A 23671-nucleotide genomic window follows, 5' to 3' on the forward strand; every position below is an offset into this window, starting at 1 on the left:
TGGACTTCACCGTGGCTGTTGAATAGGTTGTGAGATTAGGAAGTGTGAGGTCTCCTACTTTGTTCTTCTTCAGTAGTGCTTTGCTTATCCAGGGTCACTTTCCTTTCCTTTATTTTGGAGCCAAAGGGGATAAAGTTCATTTTTAGAGGAATAACTGAGTCAGTCAGAGAACAGCAACAACAAATTGTGTTAAATTAACATACACTGTAAGTAAGATACGTTGCCTTGAGTATTTTGACTCTTCTTTTAAAAAAATCAACTGTATGTGTTCAGCCCACCTGAAGAAAACTTCATTTAACACGTCATTTTCATTTGATGGCCGTGGCAAATGTAACAGTGTTCAAGGCCTGCTTCTGCAGTGGTATGGTGATCATACTGTCTTGGAAAGAGAAGGCTCCCTTTCCTAATTGTTGATGTTCCTGAAAGGCAGCAATCAATTCTTCAGCCCATTTAATGTTTTCACGAGAAAGAGGAAACTGCTCCTGGAAGGTAGCAATCTGATCAAGGTGGATCACCTGCTCACCAGTAAAGCCCATGAGGGCTCCTTCTAGTGAATGCCTGAGGAACCCCATCTCCATCTCAGAGGTCAATGTTTACAAGATTTATGGCATATTAACCAAAGGCCTTTGCTACAATGATAACCTTTTGTTGGGCGTAGAGATTGTCCCGGGTTTCTTTACTGCTTGTTGCACCTGTGCTGGCTCGAGAATCTTCTAATTTAAAAATGACAATGTCTAGGAAAAAACCCACTTGTGGCCCCATCTTCAATGCTTCTTACCTCACGTCTTTAAAATTGAGAAAACTCACTGCAGTGTCCACAAAAGAGGATTACGTTCACAGGTTATTCAAGTTTGGGCCCTTTAAATTAAATGAAAATTTGTCTGAAAACCATTGAATTTCCTCAGGATTTTTCACCTTGGGTCTGATCAAGCTGGAAGGAAGAACCTGGAACTGCAAATGGGCCTCCACGTCTTCCTCCACAAGACCACTGGGATCTGAGTAAATTCTCACTCACTTTTCTGTTGGGCCAAGATCAACGTCTCCAAGAGTTTTAACTATTCTCATTCAAACTTCACTCTTTTTGTTCACAGCCATTTGCTATGTGATCCTCAAAATCGAACTCTAAATTCAGAGATGGAAAGTCTTTATTTTCTTCTCATCATTTCCAGGTACATAGCGCACTGCCCCTTAGAGAGTACACTTGTAACTGGATGCGGAACTATATCCATGTCTAGAAACATCAGCTGCCACAGAGAATTTCCTTATAAGGTCTGATGTGTAAAACTCAAGAATTAATTGCCAGTCTCTTCTAGCAGTTTCAGCATCTGCCTTGCAATGTCTCTTGCATTTTCATACCAGGTTGGTGATTGGGTTTTCCATCTCTTTAAGAATGCTAATGAGATCTGGATCAGAGTTGCGTAATATATGTAGATTGCTTTGTGTAGTACAGATATTTGTGTAATGTTAAGTCTTCCTATCCATGACCATGACCCGTCCTCCCTTTTATATAAATTTCATTTGCTTTCTTGCAGTAGAGTTTTGAAGTTTTCTTTGTATAAGTCTCATGTATTTGGTTAGGTTTCTTCTTAACATTGTACCTTTTTGGTAGCTGTTGTGAATGGTATATCCCTTTTCAGAGTTTTGTTTGTTAATGCAGAATAATGGTTCTCAAGCTTCCTAATGCCGTGACCCTTTAATACAGTGTCTCATGTTGTGGTGACCCCCAACCATAAAATTATTTTAGTTGATACTTCATGACTGTAATTTTGCTGCTGTTATGAATCAGGCAACCATGTGAAAGGGTCATTCGACCCCCAAAGGGGTTGAGACCTATAGGTTGAGAACCCCTGATACAGAGGAATTCAACTAAATTTCTCATGTTGACTTTGTACCATGCCATTTTGCCAAATTTTCTATTCTAGTGTTTGTTTGTTTGTTTGCTAACTTTCTGGAATTTCTATGGATAAAATCTTTTTATCTGTAATTAGTGATAGTTTTCCTTTTCCTTAACCATCTGTGTACCTTTAATTTCTCCCCCCCCCCTTTTTTTGGCCTTATTACTCTGGGTAGGGGTTACAGTGTAATACTGAAAAGGAGTGGGTACAGAGAGCATCCATGTCAGGTTCCCATTCTCAAAGGGAATGCTTTCTCTTCTTGAAAATAATACTGGGGGTCAAGGATGAGGGTGGGGCCATGCTGGAAGCCCCAGGAGCTGAGGCCCCAAGTAGGAGTCAGGCCAGGATAGGGGTCTTGGAGAAAGATCAAAGAGTCTCCACTGTGGACAGAACCCAGCTGGGATGCGGGCAGGAGGCTGAGTTGGGTCCTGTTGGGGCTGTGGTCTCCATGGGCTCACCCAGGCCATGGCCTTTCACATGCCCAGGGTCCCAGGTAGGCCTTGATCTCTGGTCCTGGAAAAGCCCTGGACCTTGGCCTTGTCCACCGTTCAAATATGAAAGGGACATTCGGGGGCTCCTAGAAGCCAGGCAGGGAAACACCTTTCTTCTCCACTGCTGGTGACTGTAGCCTTGACCCATCATGGGAGGGAGATAGTCCTGAGTGAGGCCCACCCACAGAATTTGAGCTTCTGGTTATCTGCGGTGCTCCTGCACTGTCTGTCACCCTCCCTGCCCTAGGCTGGTCAAAAGTTCCAAGATCACTCACTGACTCAATTGTGTGGACTCTTGGGCTGACCCTAATGACCCAGGCATCTGTACACCTCGTCCCAGCCAGTCATCCCTTTCGACTTGACTCTTGGTACCTTGCATCTGTGCCTTAGCCACCACAGGCCTGTGGTATCAGGGCAAGTGGTGGGGAGCTGCCAAGTGTCTGTTCAGAGATAAGGTAGAAGGCTGTCACATGGATTCAGTCTCTGTATCGAAATAAAGATCGGCCTTCACATAGGAAAGAAAAAACTACTGGCCATTAATTTTGTGTATATATCCTTAATTATGTTTAGGACTTTCCCTTCTATCTATTTTGCTGCAAATTTTTATCAGGAATAGGTGTCAGATTTTATTAGATAACTTTTCTGCAGCAATTGATATGATCATGTTTTCTTGTTTATTTACGTGGTGGGTTATGTTGATCATTTTTATAATGTTGAACCATCTTTGAAAATGTAGTATGAATCTCACATGTTAACTGGTAAAGAATGTGATCTATCTTTTTGTTGGGTGAAGTTGGTTGATTGTGTTATTTAGAGTTGTTAAGTTTCTTTCTTTTGTAGGGTTGTTGAGTTTCTTTCTTTCTTTCTAGTTATTCTGTCTTCCATGAATGTGGTATCTTTAAGTTTCCCACTACTATTATGAAGCTTTTTATTTTTCTTTTCAATTCTGCTAGTGAATATATGTGGGGGTTCTATTGGGGTGCATAGATACTTATTATGGTTATACCTTCTTGCTAGATTAATTGTGTAATCATTATATAATGCCTCTTCTTTCCCCTTATGGTCATTTTGCCTGGAAGTTTATATTATTAGAAATTAATATTTCCACAATTGTTATACATTGGTTGCCATTTGCTTTATGTATTTTTTCCTATCATTCAATTTTTAGTTTATTTTTATCTCTGTATGGGCAGAATATTTATGGGTCCCATTATCTTTTCTGTTACTTTCTATATCTTGACCAATATATTTCATCCATTCACATTCTGTGTAATTATTGATAGATACAAATGTATTGCTGTTATTCTGTTGTGTTTTATACTATGGAGCTAACAGTTTCTTTGTTCTATTTATATTTCTGCACTGAGTTCATTTTATTATCTGATTTTCTTTTCATTTTACTCCATTGCTGTTTGTGATACTTACGTTTATTGTGCCAGCCTGGCCAGTAGAAACATGTGGGATTAATATGTCATTGCATGTGTTGTGTGAGTCTGAAGAGGAATTTATAGACGGGTATCAGACATAGGTGCTAATATTGGATTTATGGACTTATAACTGGCCTGCACTGGACTGGGATGTTGTCTTAATATACAATTACTCTTTAATATGAAGCTCTTTCTCACACACATATGAATGTCTCTGGATTTGTTTCTCTTGTCCACCCAGACTAACACACTGTTAATCTCATTCTAACTGAGTCTTTATAAGTTTCTTCTTTCTTGGTTTGCTTTGAGGGTTAATTAAGACTTTTTGTGGTTACCCTGAAGTTTATTTTTATCTTTTTAAGTTTAAAAGTTTGTTCCATCTTGATATATCCTGACTTCATCTCCATTTGAGAGTTCTTTAATTATACCGTAATCCACTCCCTCGTTTTGCTTTGTCGTTGTCATCATTCATGGGTCAAAATTCCTGACTTCCAGTTTTTGGCCTTGTAAATATTTCACTTTTGAAAATTCTTCTAAAAAATTATTACTGTGAATTGAGTAAATTTTTTACAGGGAAGATCATCAGTTTTATATTCAACAATTAATACACATTTAATCCATCTCATTCTTTTCCTGGATTGGATTCTGAGCGATGATGTTAGATGTTTTCATCTTCAATTGTTGTTTGACATGTTGGCTGTCTAAAGGGACTCCTGGGATTTGGCATTTCCTATAAGGTTAATCTGATTTTTACAAATTACCTTAATTTGGGTTTACCTGGGAATACCCTAAATTTGCCATTATATTTGAGGGACAGTATTGCTGAATATGTAATCCTTGGCTGGTAATTTTATTTTTCTTTCTGGTGTTTTCAATGTCATCCTACTGCCTTGCTACCTGCATGTTTGCTACTGAGAAACCAGAACTTCACCTTGTTGGTTTCTGTGTTAGTCCGGGTAAACTAGAGAAACAAATCCAGGGTGACTCATATGGGTATAAGAGAGAACTTTATATTAAAGAGTAATTGTATATGAATAAAACATCCCAGCCCAGTGTAATTCAAGTCCATAAATCCGTTACTAGTCTATAAATTCCTCTTCGGACTCACAAATTCCTCTTCAGACTCACACAGCACATCCAATGATGCTAAATATAGGAAGATCACAGGTCAGCGGCTGGAAAGTTTTGTTGCTTCAGTGGTGGTGAAAGCATCTCAGCGTTGGCATGGGTCTCACATGGCTCCTCCAGCTCCAGGGTTTGGGCTTCATCAACTTGGCTCCATGTGGCTTGTCAAAAGGAATCTCTCTCAGGGAGACAAGCAGTGGGTTTATCTAGCCTCCAGTGAGCTATTAATTTCCTTTGCTCCTCCAAATGAAGTAAGTCATCAAGCTGCGACCTCATTGACAGGCTAGACTCCACCCCTTCACAAGCTGACAGGAGATTATGTAACTGCAACAGTTTGGCTTTGTAGATAACACTTCATTTCCCCTCAACAATCAGTATTCTTTCTTTTCCTTGAATTTTGAAAGTTTGATTATGCAATGTCTTGGTGACTTTCTTTTATTGTCTACCATATATGGGGTTCATTAAGCTCCTTGGGTGGATGTATTGTCTTCTATTGTACATAGATATATTTACACTATAGTAGAGATGGTTTCTGCCATCAAATCAATAGTACTGTCTATTTAAAAAAATTTTAACCTCCCCTTGTTCAATAATTCCAATCATAAATACAGGTTTCCTCTTTATTATGTCCCATATAGTTCTTAGGCTTTCTCTCTTCTGATATTTCCTCAACAAACTTAGGTCAGCAATTTGTCCTCTAATTTGCCATTCACTTCTACTCCATTATCCTTCCAGTGAGAAATGTCAGTGTTAATCTTTTGGATCTTTAATTGTAATTTGTTTGTTTGGTTTTTATTGGTTTCTAATTGTCTTTTAAAGAAATTACTTTATTGGGGTCTCCTATAGTTCTTATAACAATCCATACATATGTCTATTGTGTCAAGCGCATTTGTACATATGTTGCCATCATCATTTTCAAAACATTTTCCTTCCACTTGAGCCCTTGGTAACAGCTCCTCATTTTTTTTCTCCCTCTTCCTCTCTCTCTCTCTCTCTCTCTCTCTCTCATGAACCCTTGATAATTTGTAATTTTTTTTCATGTCTTACACCACCTGCTGTCTCCTTTCACTTTTCTGTTGTTTGTCTCCCTTGGGGGCGTTAATCCATTGATCATTGTGATTGGTTCCACCTTCTCTCCTTACCTTCCCCCTAACCTCCTGGGACTACTATTCTCTTTATTGGTCCTGACGGGTTTATGTGTCCTGGATTCCCTGTGTTGTGAGCTCTTATCTGTACCAGTCTACATGCTCTGGTGTAGCAGGATTTGTAAGGTAGAATTGGGATCATGATAGTGGGGAGGGGGGGAGGGGGACGGGACATTAAAGAACTAGAGGAAAGTTGTATGTTTCATCAGTGCTATACTGTATCCTGACTGGCTCGTCTCTTCTTTGTGATCCTTCTGTGAGGGCATGTCCGGCTGTCTACAGATGGGCTTTGGATCTCCACTCCACCCAGTCCCTCATTTGCATCGATATGATTGTTTGTTCTGGGTTTTTGATGCCTGATACCTGATCCCACCTCATGATTACACAGGCTGGTGCTCTTATTCAAAGTGGACTTTGTTGATTCTCAGCTAGGTGGCTTCTTGTTTAGCTTCAACCCTTTTAGATTCCAGATGCTATATCTCTCGATAGCCGGGCACCATCAGCTTTCTTCACCACATCTGCTTATACACCCACTTTGTCTTCATCAATGGTGTAGGGAAGGTGAGCATCACAGAATGCCAGGTTATCTAATTGTCTTTCTATTTTGTCATTTGCAACTGCACTGTTTTCCTGAATGCAAGAATATTATCTGTGTTTTCACTGATTTTGTTTGTGATTTCCTGGATCCCTTGGAGGGTCCTAAGTCTTTTCAATTCCTGATTGAATTGTTCCATTACCATTTCTTCTTCAAGATGTTTTCCTTTTTCTTTATTTTGAACAATTGCTTTAGCAGCCTTTTTCTGTTTGTTGTTTGTTTTGAAATTGTCTCTGTGTCTGAGACATTTTGCTGTTATTGGACTTTTTTGTTCATTTTGTTGTTGTTCTTTTTTTTTAATAGTTCTATTAGGGGCTCATACATCTCTTATCACAATCCATAAATACATCAATTGTGTAAAGCACATTTGTACATTCATGGCCCTCATCATTCTCAAAACATTTGCTCTCCACCTAAGCCCTGGCATCAGTTCCTCATTTTCCCTTCCCCCCCCATGAACCTTTGATGTTTTATAAATTATTATTTTGTCATATTTTTCCCTGTCTGACATCTCCCTTCACCCACTTTTCTGTTGTCCATCCCTCAGGGAGAAGGTCACATGTAGATCCTTGTAATCAGTTCCCCCTTTCCAGCCCACCCTCCCACTACCCTCCCAGTATACTACTCACACCACTAGTCCTGAAGGGATCACCCTCCCTGGCTTCCCAGTGTTTCCAGTTCCTATTTGTACCAGTGTACATCCTCTGGTCCAGGCAGATTTGTAAGGTAGAATTGGGATCATGATAGTGGAGTAGGAGGAAGCATTTAGGAACGAGAGGAAAGTTGTATGTTTCATCGTTGCTACATCACACCCTGACTGGCTCATCTCCTCTGCAAGACCCTTCTGTAAGGGGATGTCCAGTGGCCTACAAATGGGCTTTGGGTCTCCACTCTGCACTTCCCCCCCTCCCCCCTGTTCACTATAATGAGTTTTTTGTTCTGATGATGCCTGATACCTGATCTCTTTGACACCTTGTGATCGCACAGGCTGATGTGGGGTCCAAGTATTCTTTGCTGCTTCTGAGCTTGAATACCGCTTGTTTACCTACAAGCCTTTAAGACCCCAGACGCTATATCTTTTGATAACCGGGCACCATCGGCTTTCTTTGCCATATTTGCTTATGCACCCATTTGTCTTCAGCGATCGTATCAGGGAGGTGAGCACACAATTATATGTCTGATAACTGATCCCTTTGGCACCATGTGATTACACAGGCTGGTGTGCTTCTTCCATGGGGGCTTTGTTGCTTCTAAGCTAGATGGCCGCTTGTTTACCTTCAAGCTTTTAAGACCCCAGGCGCTTGAACTAACTACAAGCTTTTCTTTCTTGTGTTTTGTTTTCTCTTTTGTCATTGTTTTGTTGTTATTGTTGTATATTGTTGCTTGGTTTTGCTCTGTCTTGTTTTTGTGCATGTTATTATCTCCGTAGGTCTGTCTAAATAAGATAGGCTGGATGAACAACAGGACCGACAGTTCTGGGGTGACATTAGTGGGGGGATGGTTGGGGGAAAGGTAGTGGTGTTAACAAACACAGGAACAAGGGAACAACAAGCAATCCAAATCGGTGGTGTGGAGGCTGTAGGAGGCCTGGTAGGACATGATCAAGGGTAATGTAACCAAGACGAATTGCTGAAACGCAGGTGGGGACTGAGCATAATAGTGGGACAGGAGGAAAGTCAAGTGAAATAGAGGAAAGAGCTGGGAGGCAAAGGGCATATATAGAGGTCTAGATAAAGACATGTACATATGCAAATATATTTATATATGAGGATGGGGAAATAGATATTTGTGCCTATATTTATAGGTTTAGTATTAAGGTAGCAGAAAGACATTGGGCCTCCACTCAAGTACGTCTTCAATGGAAGAATACTTTCTTCTATTAAATTGGCATTCTATGATGATCACCTTCCCAACACAACCACTGAAGACAAAGCAGGCGAATAAGCAAAGGTGGTGAAGAAAGCTGACGGTGCCCGGCTATCAAAAGATATAGCGTTTGTTGTTGTTCTTAATCCAGTTGGGCATAGTAGGTATTATATTTTGATTGCTAATTTGGCAGCAAGGATTCTGCCCACCTTTCTCTGGGTGATGTAACAGGTGACAATGTGAGTGTGAGTGAAGTTTTCTGTTTGCTGTTCATATAGAGCAGCTGCAGACATGGTGAAAAGGTATTGTCTACCTTCTCTTATTGATCCAGTGTTACTGAAACAGGTAGTGATACTTATCTCTTGGCTATGGATGATAGGTGGCAGAGTGACAAGTGTGGCTCGTTAGTGGGGACTTAATGCTTTCCTGCTGCCAGATGGAACAGACAAAAAAAATAATGAGAGGAATAAGGGAAATACATGAATAATAAAAAGATTGGAAAAACAAAAGAATGACAAAGCAGTTGGTTCATCAGCTTAGAAAGTGTTTGGTAGATAGCTCTTTATCTGTGGGGTTGCATGCTGTTGGCCATGAAGTCAGCAAACTATTTTCATGCAATGCATGTCAGCACATGCCCTCATCATTGGGAAAATAGCAATGGGTATACATAGGGCACACGAGAGCACATATCTGCAACTACAGATGCTGCAGGTGTACAGCACTTAGTCTGTGCTAGCATGCCCCATCGACAGTGTGGGCAGTAGGATGTGGTACAAAATTTGCAGATTCTTGTGGTCTGCTGACTCTGTATAATGTGACAAGGATTTACAGGGGTGGCAAAGGGAATGCAGTCAAAGTGAACTGTGTAGAGGAGGCAGAGTAGGAGGAATTCTCATCCACTTTCCTGAAAGTTCTTTTCTTCCATCTATCTTATGTTCTGCTCACTTTGCTTCATTCCGAAATTGTTTACCCCATGTCTGTTTTATTGGGTATGATACCTTCTATGGCTCCAAATGGCCTTCATGTGTTAAGCCATCTGTTCTCAGTTATGGTATCCCTCGTGCCACATCATTCTGAAGCCTGCTTCAGCTTTTGGCTGCTGCCTGTCAATGTACTGCTGGAACTCTTATCCTCAACAAAATTGTACTTGCTTATGGCATGAATGCTATTGTTTGATAATTTCTGCATTTTGTTAAATCCTCTTTCTTTGAAACGGTTACAGATATGGAGCTCTGCCAGTCACTTGGCCAGGTAGCTGGCTTTCCAATGTGTTGGCAAAGATAAAAAAAGTGCTTCAGGTGCTTCATTAGCTTGTTGAAATATTTCAAAGATATTCTACTCTGTGGATCATAATAAACTATGGATAACACTGAGGAGAACGATAATTTCAGAACACTTCACTGCCTTCATGCAGGACCTGTACATGAACCAAGAAGCAGTGTTGTGGGTTTTTTTTTGACAGAACAAGGGAATGCTGTGTGATTTAAAATCAAGAAAGGTGTATGTCAGGATTGTAGTCTTTCACTAGACTTACAACCACTATAATCCAAGCAAATGGATTATAGGAAGAAGAATGCAGCATCAGGAATGGAGAAAGGCTTATTATGCAATACGTAACGATCAATGTGCAGATGATATATCCTTGCTTGCTGAGAGGCAAGCTTAAAGCACTTGCTAGTGAAGATCAAGGGCTACAACCTTCAGTGTAGATTACAATATGCTGTAAAGAAAACTGAAACTCTTATAATTGGACCAGTAGTGCTGACAGAATGCTCCTTAGAATCTAGGGGAATGAGACTTGGTCTCACGTACTTTGGACATGTTATCAGGAGCAACCAGTCCCTGGAAAAGGATATCATGCTTTCTTAACTAGAGGGTCGACCAGTGAAAAAGAGGTCGACCTTCAAGAGATGGACTGACAGAGACTGAAACAGTGGGCTCAAACATAACAACTGTGAAAATGAACCAACTCAACAGCATCGAACAATATTCAGCCATTGTGTCAATCTCAGCGAAGGTTTTCCTTGGTTTTGATGAGCCTCTGTTTTACCAGGCAGCTCACCATCTTTGCTTCTAAGTAGCTTTGTAGCTGTACTTCTTTTGTGACAAATTTGTTTGTTTTTCTGGCAGTCTATGGAATATTTGGTATCCCTTACCAACCCCATAATTCAGAGGCATCCACTCTTCTTTGGTCTTTTAAAATTCATTGTTCAGTTTTCACACACATATGTGGTGATGGACCATATCATGGGTTGGGTTAGATGCACCTTCCTCCTCAAAGTGATGTCTTTGCTTTTTAAAACGTTAAGGAAACCTTTTGCATCAGATTTGCCCCCGTGCGATATGTCATTTGATTTCTTCACTGTTGCTTCAGTGGGCATTGAGTGTGGATTTAAGTTCAATTGAATCCTTGACAACTTTAATGTTTTCTCTGTTTTTTTTATGTTGTTTATTAGTCTAGTTGTAAGGACCTTTGTTCTCTTTATCTAGCAGTGTCATCCAATCAGAAGGTTGTGGTCTTTGGTGTTGATTAGTGATTTCTTCAAGCTCTCATCACTTTCTGCCAAGAAGGTTGTGTCATCTCCATATCTTAGGTTTTTATTGAGTCTCCCTGAAACCAGGATGCCATGTTCTTCTTCATAGAGTCCAGATTCTCACATTATTCAGTCAGCATCCAGGGTGGATAAGTAGGCTGAAAAGAGACAACCCTGCTACACGACTTTCATGATTTTAAAGCATGTGGTATCACCTGGGTCTATTTAAACATCTGTCTCTTCATCTATTTCCAGTTTCCCATAAGCACAGTTAAGGGTTCTAGAATTCCCATTCTAGATATTGGTCGTAATACTATCTGATCTTCCGTTTTTTCTCTTCCTTCAATATAGTGCTATCCCCTTTCTCATTCTTAATATTTGTTCTTTCTCTCATTTAATTTTATAAACCACTATTGTTAATGTGTTATCAACTTATTATTTTCAAGTATTTGACTTTGGGCCTTATAATTTTCCCTATTGTATAATAATGTTCTATTTTACTATGTATGTAAATTTTATTGTATAATTATGTTCTATTTTACTATTTATGTAAATTTCGGATTTAATTTGATTTATTAAAATATGTACTATAATTATTCATCTTTTTGCATTTCCTTTCTATGTACTTTTAAGGCTTTATAGTTCCCACTGTTTCAATTTCTTTTCATAAACTTTGATATGCTGCACTTTATCTCTCATTGAAATAATTTTTAATTTCTATTGTAAGCTTTTGACTGATAGGGCTTTGAGAAATACATTGTTTTATTTCAAATATTTATTTCAAATATTTGGGGATGTTTGGGTTGTATATTTTTCCTTACTTTATAGCTTAATTCACAATTCTCCTACAGTCATAAGGCATAGTCTGAAGGATTAAAATCTTGTGAAATATGATGAAACCTGTGTTATTGACCAACATATGGTCAATTTTGATAAATATATTCTGCTGTTGTTGGGCTCAGTGTTCCATACTAAGGTATATCAAATAGCTCCGTTTTGTTCATCACATTGTCAAACTTCTTAATTCATGCTGATTTTCCCCCCATCTATCCCTCAGTTACTGAGGGGTTAAAGTTTCTCACTAAGATTGTGAAACATGTCAATTTCTCCTTTATGTCTCTCAATTTACCCTTTATATTTCTTGAAATGATTTCATGAAGTACATGCAAATTTATAATGGTTGTATCTTTTTCTTCATGTTTATCTCTAGGAGCATTTTTTAACCCCCAAATCTACTTTATTCAGTATAACTATACCAGATTTCTTTAGTGTTGTATTTTCATGGCATCTCTGTTGCTATCTCTTTACTTTCAAGGGGTTTTTTTTTGTTCTGAATTTAACGTTTCTTATAAGTAACATATAATTAAATATATTTTTAAAATCACTTTGACAACATTTTAATTTATGTGGATACTTAATTTGTTTACATTTAATTTGATTACATATGGATGCATTTGGATTTATGTTTGTCACTTAATTATTTGTTTTCTATATTCTCTATGTTTTCTGTGATCTCCATTCTCTCCATTTGTACATTTGAATTCATTAATTTATTTTTATCTTTTGCTTACTCCCTTCCAACAGCATGTTGCTGCTATTTTCTTTGACTGATGGTTGCTCTTAAAATTACAGAATGAACCCGTGGCTTATTAGAATTTAATGTAAAATAGTATTTTTACATCTTTACAAACAATTACTGAACTTCAGAGTATCTTAAACTTCAATTATTTTCTTCTGCCTTTTGTGTTGTCATGCATTTTAATTATACATATATTAAAATCCTGTAAAATATTATCATAGTTTTTATCATTGATATTTAGATAGCTCTACCTAAAATTTCTCACTTCTGCTGCTGTTCACATCTTGAATTCTTGCATATCCAGATGGGATCATTTTTATTCTGCTTGAAGAACTCTCTTGAGTATTTCTTTTATTATGGATTGACTGTGGCAGGTCTTATTCATTTGTATTTATCTGAAAATGCCTCTATTTCATCTTTACTTTTAGGGAAAAAGTATTCTTTTTTTGTTTTTTTGCTAAATATAAGACTTTGAATTGGTAGCTAGTTTCTTTCATCACTTGAAATGACATACCATTTTTGTTTTGTTTCCAAACGTTAAGAATAAATGCATCTTCAGTATTCCTTTTGAACTAAATTTCCTCCCTTTTCACCACTGAGAACAAATAGAGAAAATGAGGAAAAATCTCTTTGATGGCATCAGATAGTTACCAAGGCAGTGAAAATTATGGGGTAAAAACATTAAAGAGGCAAGTTACCAAGGTAGTGAAAATTATGGGGTAAAAACATGGAAGAGGTTGACTCCATCTTTGGAATTTTTTTTCCCTTTGGAAGCAGTGTGGCAGTTACATAATCTTGTGTCAATTTGAGGATTAAGAGTGTAGGGGTGGAGTCTGGCCTGTCAGTTGGGATATAGCTGATGAAGCCTCTGTATGGGCATGGCCTTCTCCTGAGGATTCTGGAAAGTCCTGTATTTCATGCATGGAAGCAGGAGACTCTCTCTCAGCTCACTCTTTGCAAGACATTTCTGAGGAGAGGCCACATGAAGTTACCCTCAGGCAGAGTTTCGGAGCTGAAGGAACCATGTGAAAACCCCTGCCAGTGTTGAGATGCTTACACCACTGGATCCACAAGACTTCCAACCCACTGGCTTATGATCTTCCTGTGTTTGCATCATTACATGTGTTTTGCTGTCTCAAGAAGACTTTCTAGATTGGTATCAGACGTATGAGTTAATATCAAACTTTTGGATTTGATCTGGGCTGGGCTGGGATGTTTCCTCAATGTTCAATTGCTCTTGAATATAAAGCTCTTTCTTATACATATATGTGTGCTATGACTTTGTTTCTCTAGTTCACCCAGATTAACACAAGCAGCTGTTGATTCCAGAAGATAATCCAGGAAAAGAGTTCCATTGATTGATAAAGCTAAAGGGACAAAATGAACCATGGCTTACCAACAATGTGGAATTCACTAGTAGCTACTTTAGGCTTTGGGTAAGGACCCTGAAGAGCTACATCCCAGGAGAAAGACTAAACCAGAAACAAATCAGTTTGGAGCATCTCAATCTTTGCTCTTCTGACCCAAAATCTACAAAGTCACCATTCTGGCTAGTTTTGCTTAGAAGTAGGTAGGTAGTCTTAATCCAGCGAAATAATCTTTCAATTTATATTTGTCAGGAAGTAGTGCCTTACACAGAAGAAGCTCTTACTAAACTCTTTTGCAAAATAGAAGATAAATTAAGTGGCTTGACACAATGGATGGATGTATGGATAGTGATAAGAGTTGTACAAGCCCCCAATACAATGATTTTTAAAAACCAAAAATGAAGTGAAGAAAAATTGTGTTACTGTTGTAAAATATGACAGCAGGAGTAATTTAGGACAAAAGAAATTAAATGTAGATTTGAGGAACATCTTTGAAAATCAGTATATAAAATCAAAGGAGAAAATTCTCTCTTTGTAAAATATGCAAGTAATTGCTACCCAGGTTTAAAACCAAAACTCAAGTTGCTCCCATTTCATTTCAATCCAATGGGACAGAGTAGAAACTGCCCCATGGGGTTTCCTGGGTTTTTGTCTAATCTCAGTCACTAATGAATGCTGTTGGAGAGGTTATTTGAATTGCCCGGACTTCAGTTTCCTTGCCTGGATGAGGAAATCGAACAAGATCATTTTTAGGGTTCTTTCTAGTTCTGACCCTCCAGTTATGACCCTTCATGAATCTATTCAAGTTTTTAAGCTACAGCCAACCCTAGTAACCGCTGTGAGAGCACCTGTGTAGTACACACGGTTGGTGCACTTAGATGTAAACCAAAAGGTCAGAGGTTCAATTCTGCTGCGGAGGAAAAACGTGGTGACATGCCTCCAAACATATTGTCCCCTGAAAATGCTACAGAGCACAGTTCATTGCTGACAAATGTGGGGTTTTGTGAGTCAGAATCAATTTGATGGCAAGTTGCTTTGTTTTTTAATCAATCTGTCAGTAAAAATTCTCTCTGAGTTCTCTACCATAACCCAGACTTGCTGCGGCTCATTTCAGGGATCCATCTCAAAGGAAGGGAGCCAATTTTCCGTTTCTGGATGATCACACAGATGGGCTAGAGTCCACTTGTGCACAATAGGCCACAGCTTCTCAGTAAAGAACAATAGAAAGGCAGCAAACAATGGTGAATTAGGAAGGCCTCTAGTCTAAACAATCTAATTCGGGAAAATGCTAATATAATATTTTTTTCTAAACTACAAAATTAGCATGATTCTCTACTGGGAAATGAAGGGTCTTGGGCTTTTAAGAAATACAGTTGTTTCCCATCCAACCCCCTTACCCTACATCTGATTCCATCAGCATTGAAACTGAAACTGGAAATGGACACCCACATTAATAAAACAACAAGGTAGCTTCTGGACACTTAAATGAAACAAAAGAAATTGGACCTGGGTGTGAATTACTTATTTATAGCATCTCCAATCGAGCTACCTACACACTTCTGAAGCCGGGGATGCTCTCTCTGTTGGTCTGCTCTATGGCAATGGGGTGGCCTCTGAGTAGAGGGGTGGGGGGGGTGGTTGTGGTTTAGGTTAATGGTGAGCCAAGTGTTGGGAATCATTTGGTTCAAAGCTTCATTACCAGGAAGTCTTCTCTCTTCCCCTCTTTTCTTGGAGACATTTCGAATGCCAGCAACTGGTAAGCAGGAAATACATACATAAACTTGAATACAGTGCTACATCAGGAAGCGGATAACCAAACTGATCAAAATGAAACAAGGCTAGAAGGCTTCCTTACCTCTGGAAAGGGGATACTTCTGAGCAGCCACTGGCAACTTGATGGCTCATGTCTGTTCAAATGGAAACAATGGTTTTTAAAAGGAAAACAGTAGATGCTGGCAGGTTGTGGAGAACCTAGAACGCTCATCAGTGACGGGTGGGAATGTAAAATAATGCAGACTCTGCTGGAAACGACTTGATGTTTCCTTCAGAGATTGAATGCAAGGTCACCGTCTCACTGGTTGCTATGGAGTCAATGCTGACTCATCGTGCCCCCGCCCCCAAAGGTTTTGTAGCTCTTTAAGAGAGTAGAAAGCCCAGTGTTTCTCCTTCATAGTTGATGGGGGGAATGGAAATTTTTTGCTTAGTGGGCATAAAGGTGATGTTAATGTTGGTACAATAATCAGGAAAATTATAGTGGGAATGGTTGCACAACTTTAGGAATGTAATACATGCCACTGAATTATGCATGCAGCTATAAACTGTTGAAGGGACATAGTACTTTTTATATGAATGTATTTACCACAATTTAAAGCAACAAGATAAAAACTGACCAAAGGAAAGTGTAGGCAAGTACAAGGGCTTGGGCAGAACTTTTCTGCCAAGGAAATTAAAGTGCAGAATGACCTAAACTGGCCTTGTCCATCTCAGTTTCTACGGTTGTCCCCTCCTACCTTCCCCGTGCCACCTGACTCCCCAAATAAACTCAAAGTAGTTCTCCTATTACCTCACTAATGGTATGTAAATAAACATTATTTTGAACCAGATGTGATCCTTCAGAACAGAAGCATTTTATGTTCTCACACAGATTTTTAATAGGGTGTTTGCCATATGTGGTACCAGACAAAATTCTTGTTTGTTTGTGGTTTTTTTTGTCATTACTTTTTCTTCTTTTTAAAAAAAAAATCATTTTATTCGGGGCTCTTACAACTCTTATCACAATCCATGCATCCATCCATTGTGTCGAGCACATTTGTACATATGTTGCTATTTTCATTTTCAAAACATTTTTTTCTACTTGAGCCCTTTATTTCAGCTCATTTCCCCTCTCCCCCATCCTTCCTCCCTCATGAACCCTTGATAATTTATAAATTTCATTTCATGTCTTACACTGACCACTGTCTCCCTTCACCCATTTTTCTGTTATCTGTCCCCCTAGGGGGTGTTGTTAAATGTCAATCATTGTGATCCGTTCTCCCTTTCTCCCCACAACTTCCCCTTACCCTCCTGGCATCACTACTCTCATTATTGGTTCTGAGGGGGTTATCTGTCCTAGATTCCCTGTGTTGCAAGCTCTTATCTGTGCCAGTGTACATGGTCTGATCTAGCTGGATTTGTAAGGCAGAATTGGGGTCATGATAATGGGGGGAGGCATTAAAGGACTCGAGGGAAGTTTTATGTTTCTTCAGTGATATATTGCACCCTGACTGCCTCATCTCTTCTTTTTGACTCTTCTCTAAGGGGATGTTCAATTGTCTACAGATGGGTGTTGGGTCTCCATTTTACCTTTCCCCTCACGCACATTGATATGATTTTTTTGTTCTAGGTCTTTCATGCCTGATACTTGATTCCATTGACATCTCCAGATCACACAGGCTGATGTGCTTCTTCCATGTGGTCTTTGTTGCTTCTCAGATAGATAGCCACTTGACCCCGGGTGCTATATCTTTTAATAGCCACACACCATCAGCTTTCTTCACCACATTTGCTGATGTACCCACTTTGTCTTCGCAATCATTTCAGGGAAGGTGAGCATCACAGAAAATTCTTGTTCTTATGTAGCTGTGCCTTCAAGTTAATTAACCCCCAACTCAATGTTGTTACATATGCACACATCCCATGCAGAAAGTCTTCAGTTTGGTGCATATGGCTTGTGTCTTGGTATAAAATCAGTTGTCTCAGAGAGCACTTACCCTGTCTTCTCACTTGGAAGAAAGGCTCTAGCCTTGAGAAGGAAAGATAATCCTAGAGGCAAAAGGATAGTCTTCCCAGCAACACCGTACCTAGATGCCAGGCATTCTCACCCTATTTTGCAAAGGTGTGATAAATAACTCTCTCTTGGTGGGGATGACAGAAAGCAGTGGGATCTTAAACTAAGGATCATCATCAACAGAGCACTGAGAGCCAAGAGTCAGAGGGTACTAGAAATACAACAATCAGATGGAAGACTGCCAGGGTCATTGTGGCTACTCACTTCCAAGATAGGAAAGCCAGCAGGACCCGAAATATTTAAACCTGAAGATGGTTGTTTTTTGGCAAGCATCACTGTCCTTCAGCAGCCCCTCAGACTGCTGTCATACCACCTCCCCTAAATATCTCCTTATTTTGGTTCCTCTGGAGACCCACATTGAGCATCTCTTTCGGGCTGTACATTCACACTTCCCAGTCCCAGTGCCTATGAGCAAATACTTCAGCAAGTTCTCGTTACTATTCACAGGTTTGTCCTTATGACACCATCTTTCTAGTCAGTCCAGTGGTGGGATTTGAATAATTTAACAACAGGTTTGCTGCCCTAATGAACACTTTAAGTATAAAAAATTACACTGAAAGTGGTTTATTATTCCATACAGTAATTATTTAAATAAGAGTTAAATCTGACACATTGCAGCCCTATAAAGGTTACTACAAAGTCACAAAGGTTACTTCAAGCCCTGCCCCACCCTCAACTGATTTCTTTTTCTGCTCAGAAAGATGTTTCCCTGTCCCCTCTAAGGTTCATTTCTACATGGATTCTTCATTCTAAACTGGGTCTCAATGTTGTTTTTTCTCTGCTGAATCTTTATTTCTTTGTTTTAATTCTTCCTGCATCTGATTATGCTCAAACCTCTTCATTCTGTAAAAATCAGAAATGTTCTCTAGGTCCCTTCTTTTGTCTGGGATCTCTATCAGCTTTTCTCTTTTTTCACCACCTAACAAAGTTATTCTAACTTATATGAACAAATCTAGTATAATTATTAAATGCACACTAATAAATATCAGTCATATTCACACTCCCTGTCATTAATTTAATTCCTACTCATAGGGACACTATAGAACAGAGTAGAACTGCCTCCCTTCTCCCCATGTGGGTTTCTGAAACATTAATGCTTGGTGAAAGTAGAAAGCCACCTGATTCTTTCTCCCAAGGAGCAGACAGTGGGTTTGAACTGCTGGCCTGGTGGTTAGCAGCCCAATGTGTAACTCATTCCACCACAGGCTGATATATAAACCAAAGTCACTGTCATTGAGTTGATTCTGACTCATTGTGATATGGTTGTTTGGTGCCGTAGAGTCCGTTCTGACTCATAGCGACTTTGCATGGCAACTGAGAGAGACAACACATGGGGCTGCACCATTTTCACAATTGTTCCTTTGCTTGAGGCCACTGTGTCAATTCCTCTTTTTGAGGCCTTCCTCTTTCTCCCTGCCCTTGCACTGTACTAAGCACGATGTCTTTGTCCAGGGACTGGTCTCTCATAATAACATGCCCAGACTACATGAGCTGAAGTTTCAACATCCTTGCCTCTAAGGAGCATTCTGATTGTACTTCCTCCAAGACAGCTCTATGTATTCATTTGGAAGTCTATGGTATTTCCAAAATTATTTGCCAACATTATAGTCCCACTACTTCGATTTTTTACTTTGGTTTTCCTTATCCGATGTCCAACTTTGATGTGCACATGAGGTGACTGAAAATATCATGACTTGGGTCAGGCATACTTAGTCTTCAAAGGCACATTCATGCTTTTCAATGCTTTAAAGAGGTCTAGTGAAGAAGTTTTACTGAATGCAATGAGCCTTTTGATCTCTTGATTTCTGTTTCCATTAGCACTGAGTGTGGATCCAAGCAAGATGGAATCCTCGACAATTTCAATCTTGTCTTCATGTATCATGATGTTACCTATTGGTCCAAAACTCACTTCCATTGAGTCAATGTTGGCTCATAGTCATCCAATAGGACAAGGTAGAATGGCCCCTATGAGTTTCTGACACCAAATCTTTCTAAAAATAAGTTTATCTGGAGTTCTTATAGATATTATAACAATCCATAATTCAATCAGATAAAGCATAATTGTACAATTATGGCCACCATCATTTTTAAGACATTTTCTTTCTTCTTGAACTCTTTGATATCAGCTCCCCTTTATCCCCTCCCTCCCCCACCTTATCTCCAAGGAATCCTTATTCTTATAATGTAAAGTTAATATTATTATTTTTGGCCATATATTACACCATACACTGTATTCATTCCCCTCTAGTGGGGTTATACAGTCATCTTTGCGATCAGGTCTCCCTCCTCCTTTTCTGCCCCCCTCTCTTCTTGTACCTGCGGGGAATTGTTGTTCCCATTACTATTTATATGAGCAGTCATGAGAATTTCAGTTTTCTTTACATTATGTTGTAGTCCATACTGAAGGATGCAATTCTTAGTCTTCATCAGCAAGTGCTTCAAGTCGTCTTTGCTTTCAGCAATCCAAGTTGTGTCATCTGCATATAACAGATTACTAATGAGCCTTCCTCCAGTCCTGATGCCACCTTGTGCTTCATGTAAGAGAGGTGCTCTGATTATTTGCTCAGCATACCGATTGAGCAAGCATGGTGTGAGGAGTTATCCCCAACACATACTTTCCTGACTTTAAACCATGTGATATGCCCTTGTTCTGTTTGCACAAAATCCCTCTTGATCCATGTACAAATTGCACATTAGCACAATTAAGTGTTCTTCTCAAGGCGATCTGTAGTTTGTTATGATCCACACGATCAAATGTATTGAAATTGTCAATGAAACACACGTAAACATCGTTCTGATTTTCTCTGCTTTCAGACAAGATCCATCTGATGTCAGCTATGCTATCTCTTGTCCCACATCCTAGTCTGAATCCAGCCTGAACCTCTGCAACCTTTGTGGATGATCTTAAGCTAAATTTTACTTTCATGTGGTATCAGTGATCTTGTTCTATAATTTGCACATTCTGTTGAGCCACCTCAACAGATCTCTTCCAGTCAGTGGACCAAGTAGCCATCTTCCATATTTCCTGGAAGAGATGAGTGAGTGTTTTCTATGCTTCAATAGCTTCTTAAAAATATTTCAATTGGTATTCCATCAATTCCTGGAGCTTCGATTTTGGTGAATGTTTTTAGTGTAGTCTGGACATCTTTTTCCTTCTTCCTTAGCAGTAAATGAAGTAATACTGCTTTTTGCTCATATGATGCCTTTTGAAATGGTTGAATGTAGACTAGTTCTTTTTGGTACAGTGACTGTGCATTCTTTCCTTCTTCTCTTGATGTTTCATGCATCAGTTTATATTTTGCCCATGAAATCTTTCAATATTGTCACTTGAGGCTTGACGTTTTCTTGAGTTCTTTCAGTTAAATGGAAAAATATGCTGAGCGTTTTACTTCCTTTTGGGTTTTTCTAACTCTAGGTCTTTGGACACAGTGACCTGGTATAGAATGTTAATATATCATTAACCATGATAACTGAATGATGCTGCCAAGGGTGCGATACCTGAATTAGTTTCCATGCCTTCTCTATCAGTGAGTAAGAGGAAAATATCAATGTCCTGCTAAACAGATAACACCGGATCCTGTTGCATCCCATTCTGGTTTCCCTTTCAGACTGAAGCATTTGCTCAGGTAGTGCTGGACGTGCAGCCTGCTGAGGGCTTGTACCAAATTCTTCCCAAGGAACTCTTCCCAGCAGAAGGGAGGCACCCTGAATCTGCTAACATGTTGATTGGGAGTCAAGACAAGGTCCCTTTGCCTCAATTAGATAAATCTCTGAAGAGCTACCCATGCTTCAAACATCTCCTTGTGACTGGCAGGAACCTTTGTTACCACTTCAAGTAGTTGGTTGTCTCTGCAATACGACTCTCTCCCCTGCTCCTGCAGGTGGTGTTCTGAGAGCACCCCCGGACAAACTTACTGCATGTACATGTCTGTTTCAGAGGCTGTTTCTTGGTGAATGTAAAGTAATGTACTGGTTAAACTAAGCACTTCCCTTGGGAAATATTATAGAACCAGGAATTTCTTCCTCTTCATTCCAGACCCCCAAAAGGGTTCTTCACCTATCAGGCTCCTTTGTTACACATGCTGATCTAGGAAATGTCAATTAGGGTGAACTCCAAAGCCTAACTTTGCCCAGGATTTTATGGCAATAAATAAAGTTGGCTGACAATTTCAGTGTCATCTGTTCAATTTCTTCATTCTCTCAATTAGCTTTTCTGTGGGGGCAATATTGGATCAGAGCTTCTTCCTCAGAACCGTAGCCCAATTCTGTGTGTACTAGAGGTTCTCGCCCTCCCTCCCCACCTCTCTCTCTCTCTATGCTCTTGCTCTATCTGGTCTCTCCCTCTAGAAGCTATTCTTTGTACTTTCCCTCCATTGCAGGCCCAACTTCTCAAGTGCTCAAACATTTGCTGTATGGGGAATGTCCTTGTTTGCCTGAGGTCCCATGAATCACAGAACTCCATGAAGCTCCTGGCTCTCCTCTAGTTGGACTTCCAGAATTAATTGAATACATATAATTGGATGAGATGAAGGGGCACAGTGACTGCAACAATGGGCTCAACCAAGCATAGGAACCATTGTGAGACAGCACAGGACCGGGCAGTGTTTCCTTCCGCTGTGCGTCAGGTCACTATGGATTGTAACTGACTTGATGGCACTTAATAACAACAACAAGCTAAGACCTAGACTGTGGAGTTGATCTTGATTCATGGTGACTCCCTGGGTGTCAGAGTAGAACTGTGGGTCACAGGATCTCCACTGACTGATTTTTCAGAAGTAGATTGCTAGGCTTCCCTCCCAAGATGCCTGTGTTTATACACACTGGGACTCCAGTATGTCTCCAAACGTTTGCTTTCTTCTGTTTCTCACAGGGCTGAAGATATTCTGGCTAAGTCTTTCCTGGTTTCTGAGTTTGTCTCTTTCTTTTTCCTCTTGGAACTGGGAGCACCATAGTTAATGTTGTTTCTGCCCAGGCCATTGCTACCTACTTCTCAGGGACAAATACAGTGGCCATTCAAATAAGCTGGGATCCTCTTGATGATGGTTGGGAGATAGAGAGTAGGAAACTGACTGACTAGGAGAGCAACCTTAGTCTCTGGCCTCTGTCATTCTCACCTTGTTTTCTGAGGACAAGCCAAGCTATTAATTTAAAATTCCAGTTCATTGGGTGTCCCAAGAGGTCTAGTAGCATTTTTTAAAAACTCCTCTGCATTTGAACCCTAGTAGCTGGTGGCCCAAAGGAACACTGAACAAATTTCAACTGAATTGTCTAGTTTAGATCTCAGGGAAGTGAGCTTCCCTTTCCAGATTCTAACTTCATGTTTTAGGCTTTGCTTTATTTTATTGCCATGTGGCATTCTGCCTCTTGATGAGGCCTTAAACTTGTCTTCCGCCCTCTGCAAATACCTATTGCTCAGAAATCATTCATTCAAATTAAAATAATTTGAAATGTTTTTCTCTTGTCTCTCACCTTCTAAAAAGCCTTTCACTTTTTGCTCTCCTCTTGCCTGCCATCACTGGTGGAGCTCATTAAATCTTGTTGACAAGATCTCTGCCTACATCTGACTCAGGGTCTGTATTCTTCCTACAGATGAAATAAAATCCCAGGTGGCACTGTGGGTTAGATGTTCAAATCCACCAGCTGCTTTGTAAACCTACAGTCTCAGAAAACTTACATTAGGTCATTATGAGTCAGTTCCGTGGCAGTGAGTTTGTTTTGCGTTGTTCTATAGGAGAAACAGCAAGAACTATTTCCATGAAGAAAATGAAATTTAAGCTTTACCCCTCTTCCATGCACAGGCCCTTTCCTAGGTCTCTGAGGG

At 39.7% G+C, this 23671-nt stretch overlaps 1 pseudogene; it reads right to left on the reverse strand.

Moving 5' to 3' along the window:
* Positions 1-308: 308 nt before the first annotated feature.
* The window catches only part of LOC142440929 (citramalyl-CoA lyase, mitochondrial-like), a 104876-nt pseudogene continuing 81513 nt past the window's right edge, over positions 309-23671 (reverse strand).

Source organism: Tenrec ecaudatus, chromosome 1, assembly GCF_050624435.1.
Source record: "Tenrec ecaudatus isolate mTenEca1 chromosome 1, mTenEca1.hap1, whole genome shotgun sequence".
Taxonomy (NCBI): Eukaryota; Metazoa; Chordata; class Mammalia; order Afrosoricida; family Tenrecidae; genus Tenrec; species Tenrec ecaudatus.